Source organism: Ovis aries, chromosome 22 (assembly GCF_016772045.2).
Source record: "Ovis aries strain OAR_USU_Benz2616 breed Rambouillet chromosome 22, ARS-UI_Ramb_v3.0, whole genome shotgun sequence".
NCBI classification, from domain to species: Eukaryota; Metazoa; Chordata; class Mammalia; order Artiodactyla; family Bovidae; genus Ovis; species Ovis aries.
In genome coordinates this window covers 12032709-12041980 of record NC_056075.1, presented here as the reverse complement: position 1 = coordinate 12041980, position 9272 = coordinate 12032709, and the positions used below count along the sequence as shown (strand labels likewise).

Here is a 9272-nt window from a genome sequence, read left to right as displayed (position 1 = left end):
TAGGTGGTTTTCTTTCCTTTTTTTTTTTTTTTTTAAATCACTAGCACCACCTGGGAAGTTCCAGAGTCTGTGTTTTTCATTAAAACCCTCTGTGACTTGCCTTCTCCTTCTTCCTTCCAATTCTATTATACTTTTCCCTAGGTCAATAAAATAGTGAGAAAGTAAAGGAGATCAAAGGGGAAACTGCAGATTGCCAGAACACATCATATTCCTCCATAGAATGTTCTTCATCTGGAATCTAGCAGATAAATTATACAAAATTTTGTAAAAGTATTAAACAAAAGGACATTAACAATATATGTTGTTAAATGAATTGCCTGAAGAAAGATAGGAAGGGTTCAGTTTAGTAATTCTCTCTTTTTTTGTTATCCATTAAAGTGTCGATAATGCCATTCTGAAAATAAGAAAAGCTCAGATGATTATCTGATAACAGGATAATCCGAAAAGCCAGTTGGAAACATTCAAAAGGAATAGAAAAGAAACCTTACACATTACAGAATACAAGTAACAAAAGGTAGAATAATAACAAACTCAAGCAGAGATAGAATGGATGACTTGGAAGATCATCTAAAATGGAGCAAAAAGAATAAAGGTTTATTAAACATTTATTGTTGTTGTTCAGTTGCTCAGTTGTGTCTGACTCTTAGGGACCCCATGGACTGCAGCACACCAGGTGTCCCTGTCCTTCACTATCTCCTGGGGCTTCCTCAAACTCATGTCCATTGAGTTGGTGATGTCATCCAAACTTCTCACCCTCTGTGTTCCCTTCTCCTCTTGCCGTCAATCTTTCTCAGCATCAGGGTCTTTTCCAATGAGTCATTCTTTGCATCAGATGGCCAAAATATTGGAGCTTCAGCTTCAGCATCTTTGTTTCCAATGAATATTCAGCATTTATTTCCTTTAGGATTGACTGGTTTGATTTCCTTACAGTCCAGGGGACTCTCAAGAGTCTTCTCCAACACCACAGTTCAAAAGCATCAGCTCTTCAGTGCTCAGCTTTCTTTGCAGCTTCCCTTATAGTTCAGCTGGTAAAGAATCTTCCTGCAATGCAGGAGACCCTGGTTTGATTCCCAGGTCAGGAAAATCCCCTGGAGAAGGGATACGCTGCCCACTCCAGTATTCTTGGTCTTCCCTTGTGGCTCAGATGGTAAAGAATCTGCCTGCAATGTGGGAGACCTGGGTTCAATCCCTGGGTTGGGAAGATCGCCTGAGAGGGGAAAGGCTACCTACTCCAGTATTCTGGCCTAGAGAATAGTCCATGGGGTTTAGTCCATGGGGTCACAAAGAGCTGGACAGGACTGAGCAACTTTCACTTTCAGTTTTCTTGATGGTCCAACTCTCATATCCATACATGACTGCTGGAAAAACCACAGCTTTGACTGTGTGGACCTTTGTCAGCAAAGTGATATCTCTGCTTTTTAATATGCTGTCTAGGTGTCTCATAGCTTTTCTCCCAAGAAGTAAGTGTCTTAATTTCATGGTTGCAGTCACCATCTGCAGTGATTTTGGAGCCCTCCCAAAATAAAGTGTCTCACTGTTTCCATTGTTTCCCCATCTGTTTGCCATGAAGTGATGGGACCAGATGCCAAGATTTTCATTTTTTGTATGTTGAGTTTCAAGCCAGTTTTTTCACTCTCTTCTTTTACCTTCATCAAGAGGCTCTTTAGTTCCTCTTTGCTTTCTGCCATAAGGGTGGTGTCATCTGCATATCTGAGATTATTGATGTTTCTCTGGGCAAGCTTGATTCCAGCTAGTGATTCATCCAGCCTGGCATTTCTCATGGTGTACTCTGATAGAAGTTAAATAAGCAGGGTGACAATGTGCAGCCTTGACATACTCCTTTCCCAATTTGGAACCAGTCTTTTGTTCCATGTCAGATTCTAATGTTTGTTTCTTGACCTGCATACAAGTTTCTCAAGAGGCAGGCCAGGTGGTCTGGTATTCCCATCTCTTTCAGAATTTTCCACAGCTGGTTGTGATCCACACAGTCAAAGGCTTTAGCATAGTCAGGGAAGAAGAAGGAGATGTTTTTCTGGAATTCTCTGCTTTTTCTATGATCAAACAGATGTTAGCAATTAGATATCTGGTTCCCCTGCCTTTTCTAAATCCAGCTTGAAGATCTGGAAGTTTTTGGTTCACTTACTCTGGAAGCTTAGCTTGGAGAATTTTGAGCATTACTTTGCTAGCATGTGAAATGAGTGAAATTGTGCGTTAGTTTGAACATTCTTTGGCATTTCCCTTCTTTGGGATTGGAATGAAATCTGACCTTTTCTAGTCCTGTGACCACTGCTGAATCTTCCAGATGTGTGGCATATTGAGTACAAAACTTTCACAGCATCATCTTTTAGGATCTGAAATAGCTCAGCTGGAATTCCATCACCTCCACTAGCTTTGTTTGTAGTGGTACTTCCTTAGGCCCACTTCACACTCCAAGATTTCTGGCTCTAGGTGGTGATCACACCGTCATGGGTATCTGGGTCATTAAGATTTTTTTTTTTCCTGTGTATTTCTTCTGTGCAGTCTTACCACTTCTTCTTAATCTCTTCTGTTTCTGTAGGTCCATGCTGTTTCTGTCTCTTCTTGGGCCCATCTTTGCGTAAATGTTCCTTTGAAGTGAAGTGAAGTGAAAGTCGTTCAGTCATGTCCAACTCTGTGACCCCATGGATTATTCTGTCCATGGAATTCTTTAGGCCAGATAACTAGAGTGGGTATCATTCCCTTCTCCAGGGGATCTTCCCAACCCAGGGATTGAATCCAGGTTTCCCACACTGCAGGTGTAGTCTTTACCAGCTGAGCCACAAGAGAAGCATGAAATGTTCCCATTGCATCTCTAGTTTTCTTGAAGAGATCTCTAGTCTTTCCCATTGTATTGTTTTTCTCTGTTTCTTTGTTTTGATCACTTAGGAAGGCTTTCGTATTTCTTCTTGCTATTCTTTGGAACTCTGCATTTAGATGGGTATATCTTTCTTTTCCTTCATTGCTTTTGCTTCTCTACTATTCTCAGCTATTTGTAAGGACTCCTCAGACAACCATTTTGCCTTTTTGCATTTCTTTTTCTTGGTGCTGATTTTGATCACTGCCTCCTGTATGATGTTACAAACTTCCATCCATAGTTCTTCTGGTACTCTGTCAGGTCTAATCCCTTGAATTTATGTCACTTCCACTGTATAATCATAAGGGAGTTGATTTAGATTATACCTGAATGGTCTAGTGGTTTTCCCTACTTGAATTTAAGTCTGGATTTTGTGATAGGGAGTTCATGATCTGAGCCACAGTCAGCTCCTGGTCTTATTTTTGCTGACAATATATAGCTTGTCCATCTTAGGCTCATAGAAAATAATCAATCTGATTTTGGTATTGACTATCTGATGATGTCCATGTGTAGAGTCTTCTCTTGTGTTGTTGGAAGAGGGTGTTTGCTATGACCAGTGCTTTCTCTTGGCAAAACTCTGTTATCCTTTGCCCTGCTTCATTTTTGTACTCCAAGGCCAAACTTCCCTGTTACTCCAGGTATCTCTTAACTTCCTACTTTTGCATTCTAGTCCCCTATGATGAAAAGGACATCTTTTTTAGGTGTTAGTTCTGAAAGGTCTTATAGGTCTTCATAGAACCATTTAACTTCAGCTTCTTTGACATTAGTGTTTGGGGCATAGATTTGGATTACTGTGATATTGAATGGTTTGCCTTGGAAACAAACAGGGGTCATTCTATGATTTATTATAGATATAAAAGGTAAATAAGGGAGGTCTAAAATATGCACAACTGGTATTTTTGAAAATGAGAACATAACAGATTGAACAGACTCAAACATTAGGTGCCAAGGAGGATGAATTTCAAGAACGCAGTGAGATTCAATATTAGAAAAAGTAGTTAATTGCTTTTTACATTATCAATAAAAAATATATTGATAGATGCTAAAACGGCATTTGAAATTTGAAACACAGCCTGATTAAAAAAATAAGTTTAGTGAAATAGGATTAGATGAAATTGATATGTAAAAAATAATCTCAAACTATCAGGCATGTTTAGTTGTTGAAAGACTAGATTTCGTCTCATTAAAACCACGATAAGAGCAAAGCTTCTGTTCAGTTCAGTTGCTCAGTCATGACTGACTCTTTGTGACCCCATGGACTGCAGCACATTAGTTTTCCCTGTCCATCACCAACTCTGGAAGCTTGCTCAAACTCATGTCCATTGAGTTGGTGATGTCATCCAGCCATCTCATCCTCTGTCATCCCCTTCAGTCTGTCCCAGCATCAGGATCTTTCCTAATGAGTCAGCTCTTTGCGTCAGGTAGCCATAGTATTGGAATTTTAGCTTCAGCATCACTCCTTCCAATGAATATTCAGGACTTATCTCCTTTATGATTGACTGGTTGGATCTCCTTGCAGTCCAAGGGACTCTCAAGAGTCCTCTCTGACACCACAGTTCAAAAGCATCAATTCTTTGGCACTCGGCTTTCTTTATGGTCCAACTCTCACATCCATTCATGACTGCTAGAATGTGGTCCACTGGAGAAGACAATGGCAAACCACTTCAGTATTCTTGCCTTGAGAACCCCATGAACTGTACGAAAAGGTGAAAAAAAACCTTCTGGTATTAATTACTATTTAACTTTACTCTTTAATATTAGCCAATTCAATTAGATGAGAAAAATGATTATGAGTGTATTAAAAGCATAAATGATAAAGAAGGAAAGTTGACTCACATTTTAAATGGTTATAATGAATAAGCATATCAATAAAAATATGTAAAGTATAGAAATAGAAGAAAATATAGTAATTCTGTGAAAATATTTAGACTTGATAGTAATCAAAGGCATGCAATTTAAGACAATAAAGGCTTTTTCCTACTAAATTATAAAACTAAATGTAATAGAAATATTCAAAATTGCCACTTGTGAAACAAACATTCTTAGGTACTTTCAGTACCTAATGCCTAGTTGTACTTTCAGTACAACTACGCATTTGTACAGCCTTTCAGAAGTCTTGGATATCGTATTAAAAATGTTACTACAATTTGATGGAACCATTTCACCTCTAGATGTTTCTCCTGAGGAAATAATTGGGAAAGTGTCCAATATAAGCAAAGATGTGCCTTAAACATTTTAATTTGTTTTTTAATAACAGAAAATGTACAGATACCTGGTTTGGTTATGATCTATTTTTAAGAAACTGGTCAGAAGGTTCTGTTTAATTTCACTATTAAAAATAGCTTGAGAGGAGTGGGGGGGGAAGAGCTTCAGAATACAGGTGTCCAGTTGGATCCCTGAGCCCTGTGCGAGCAGATAGCATGTGTGTGGCCCTTATCCACCTCCCCAGTGGGGAGGAACGCCAGTGGGGTGATGTGCTGAGACCTCGACCTTCTCCTTTCACCTCATTTTTCTCGTTCTCCTCGTGGTGCCTTTTCACCCATAGCTTTCTTCATGGGCTGGACCATGGTTGTGCTGGGTAGAAGGATCAGCGGCTTGGCTGTGAGTTACTAATCTGGGCCCCCCGACCCGCCAGGTGGTCTTGGTGGAGGGCAATGAGTGCCTGGGAGGCTGGATCCGCTCAGTACGAGGGCCAGGCAGTGTAATTTTTGAACTTGGACCTCAAGGGATTTGGCCTGTGGGCAGCCCTGGGAGCCTGGTTTCTGAGCTTGGCTTGAACTCAGAAGTGTTGCCTTCCCGGGAGGTCATCTAGCTGCCCAGAACAGGTTCCTGTATGTAGGTGGTGCTCTGCATGCCTTGCCCTCTGGCATCAGGGGGCTCCTCTGCCCTTCACCTCCCTTCTCCAAACCTCTGTTCCAGGCTGGGCTGAGGGATTTGACCACCTCTCGTGGCAAAGACCCTGATGAGACTGCACAGTCTTGCCCAGCGCGCCCTGCTTCTGAGGTGACGTCTCTTGCCATGGAGTGTTTGAGCTCACAGCCGTGAGCTCAGCATCAGGTCCTGCTTTCTCAGTCTCTTCCAAGCTGAGCAAACCCATTGTTCCATATAACTGGGGCTGCTGCTCGGGGCAGGGTGGGGCCCACAGCTGGGTTCAGCTTATTCGCCAAGCTTGGGTTGAGTGCTGGTGCCAGTGGTCACTCCGTGGAGGGCTGGAGACATTGCTCCAGGCCCTCAAGGCCCACCTGACTAGTAGGGGAGTCCGTGTTCTCCAAGGCCAGCCAGTCTGTGGGCTCAGTCTACAGGCAGAAAGGCGCTGGAAGGTGTCTCTAGAGGACAGCAGCCTGGAGGTGGACCATGTTATTAGTGCCATTCCAGCTTCAGTGCTCAGCAAGCTGCTCTCTGCTGAGGCTGTACCTCTGGCCTATGCCCTGAGTACCATCACTGCTGTGACTGTGGCTATGGTGAATCTGCAGGACCAAGAAGCTCGTCTGCCTGTCCAGGGAGTTGGACATTTGGTGCCATCCTCAGAAGACCCAGTCATCCCGGAAATTGTGTATGACTCCGTTGCTTTCCCTGAGCAGGATGGGAACCCCCTGGCCTCAGAGTGACTGTGATGCTGGGAGGTTCCTGGTTACAGACACTAGAAGCCAGGGGCTGTCTTATCTCAGGAACTGTTCCAACAGGAGGCAGAGAAAGGACTGAATGAGCCACCAAGTCACTGCTTGGTCCATCTACACCAGAACTCTATCTCCCAGTATACATTAGGCCACTGGCAAAAATTGGAGTCAGCTATCCAACCAGTCCATTCTGAAGGAAATCAGCCCTGGGATTTCTTTGGAAGGAATGATGCTAAAGCTGAAACTCCAGTACTTTGGCCATCTCATGCGAAGAGTTGACTCATTGGAAAAGACTCTGATGCTGGGAGGGATTGGGGGCAGGAGAAGGGGGACCACAGAGGATGAGATGGCTGGATGGCATCACTGACTCGATGGATATGAGTCTGAGTGAACTCCAGGAGTTGCTGATAGATAGGGAGGCCTCGCGTGCTGCAGTTCATAGGGTCGCAAAGAGTCGGACACGACTGAGTGACTGAACTGAACTGAACCCAATTCCTGGCTGCTCAGAAGCTGCCTTTGACTCTGGCCAGAGCCTCCTATGAGGGGCTTGCTGTCAATGATTGTATGGAGAGTAGGCGTCAGGCAGCAGCCTGTGTCTTGGGCACAGAACCTAACAGTTGGTCCTCAGCTCCCACTTCTTCTTGCCCCTGGTGGCAGGGATTCTCTCACCCATGAAAATAAAAGTTGCTGAAGCTTGAAAAAAAGAAAGCTTGAAAGTACACAGAACAAAAATTGTGTATATCTAGGTGGCAGGATGAGTTTAATTTACATTTTATGATTTCTTCAATTATTTATATAAAAGTTCATAAGAACTTTTCAATATATCATGTTACATAGAGAAAACTATATATATATATATATATATGTATATATATATATATATCTTATTATTTGATTCCAGATGCCAGTAAAAATGCTTAGGAAAAAACCCTGAAATTAAACTAAAATGTTAATGGTAGCTGCCTCTGGGAAATGAAATTATGAATGATCATTATTCTTCATCTGCATCTTCCTGTACTTTTCCAAACTTATTTCTTTTCTGTAATTAAAAAAAAGCACAAATTCCAAAAGCAGAGTAAGAAACATGAAGGAAAGTAACTCTTATCCTATTCATTAAATTAAAATTTGCTCTTTTTTTTGTTAGTTCAGTAATCCATGATTTCAAGTGTGATCCCAGTAGGGGGCTCATTTGAATTGCTTCACTTTCACATCCATATTTTATATTTCCTCCAGGAGACTTATTTTGAGGAAATATACAAATTAAGACTATATATTAAGAAATGAAAGTTAAAGCCCCACCTCATAGTCCTATGCTTCTGATCGTTTCAGTTTTCAGTTCTCTTGGACCAGACACAGGACTGTCTCTGTTCTTTTTTTTTTTTTAATTTTTATTTTTACTTTATTTTACTTTACAATACTGTTCTTGGTTTCCATTTCATCAATATGAAGTTGAAATAATGAAATGGGAATAAAAAGATACTCTTATCTGTATTGAAATAAAGCTTACTGGAGCTCCATGTTCCTCCTCCTGTATTTTCTTCTTAAATTGTAATGTTATCATTTATCTTAGTTTGATTAAGAAAAGAAGCCTTCTTTCCCCACCCTCCTGCTGCCTATGACAACCCTCCACTTCATACAGCTCCTCAGAGCACTCTTCTAGTCGCTGGATGGCTTCTCCTTCTTTCTCCCCCTCTTTTCTTACACTGTATCCTTTGGAATAACCCTGCCCCAATAGGGAGAGATGATGTTCAAGAGGTAGCCAAAGCCAGGTCAGTGCTGATGCTCAGTCATGTACAACTCTTTGTGACCCCATGGACTATAGCCCAACAGGCTCCTCTGTCCATGGAATTTTCCAGGCAAAAATACTGGAGTGGGGTGCCATTGCTTTCTCCAGGGGATTTTCCCAATCCAAGGACTGAACCTGCATCTCTTGTGACTCCTGCTTGGCAGGCAGATTCTTTACCACTGCACCACCTGGAAGCCCTGATAAAAAATGAAATTTATTTAAAATTCAAGTAATAGAAAAATATAGAAGTAAAATATCATTTAAAATCCCAACACAGAAGTGTATTTTTTTCTGTTTGATTTAAAAATATTTATTTATCTTTAATTGAAGGATAATTGCCTTTCAGATTTGTGTTGGTTTCTACCAAACATGAACATGAATCAGCCATATGTTTACCCATGTGCCCTCCCACTTGAAGATCCCTCCCACCTCCCTCCCCATCCCACCCCTGTAGGTTGTTACCTGGATTGAGTTTCTTGAGTCATACAGCATATTCCCATTGGCTATCTTATTTTACATACGGTAATGTATCTTTCCATGTTATTCTCTCCATATATCCCAACTTCTCCTTCCTCTCCAACAAGCCATGTCCATAAGTCTGTTCTCTATGTTTGCAACACAGAATTATATTGAGTGATATCCACCAATTGTTAGTATCTCTGTCTGGATGTACTCAGATTGAGGAGCATGACTAGATCAATAGCAAGAAGCAATTTAAGAAAAAAGGCATCAATCAATACTAAAAAAAAAAATACTGAATTTACTTTGAACTAAACCAAAAGAAGAAAATTAAATGGAAATAATTTCTAAGCAAAAATTATAATTTCATCAGCAAAAGACATTAGAGGTGTTAGCATGTTAGTCGCTCAGTTGGTGTCTGACTCTCTGCAACCCCATGGACCATAGCCTTCCAGCCACCTCCATCCATGGAATTCTCCAAGCAAGGATACTGGAGTGGGTAGCCGTTCCTTTCACCAGGGTTTCTTGCCAACCCAGG

At 41.4% G+C, this 9272-nt stretch overlaps 1 pseudogene; it reads left to right on the top strand.

Annotated features, from left to right (window-relative positions):
• Positions 1-5425: 5425 nt before the first annotated feature.
• On the top strand, positions 5426-7191 carry LOC101102948 (protoporphyrinogen oxidase-like; annotated as a pseudogene).
• Positions 7192-9272: the final 2081 nt, after the last annotated feature.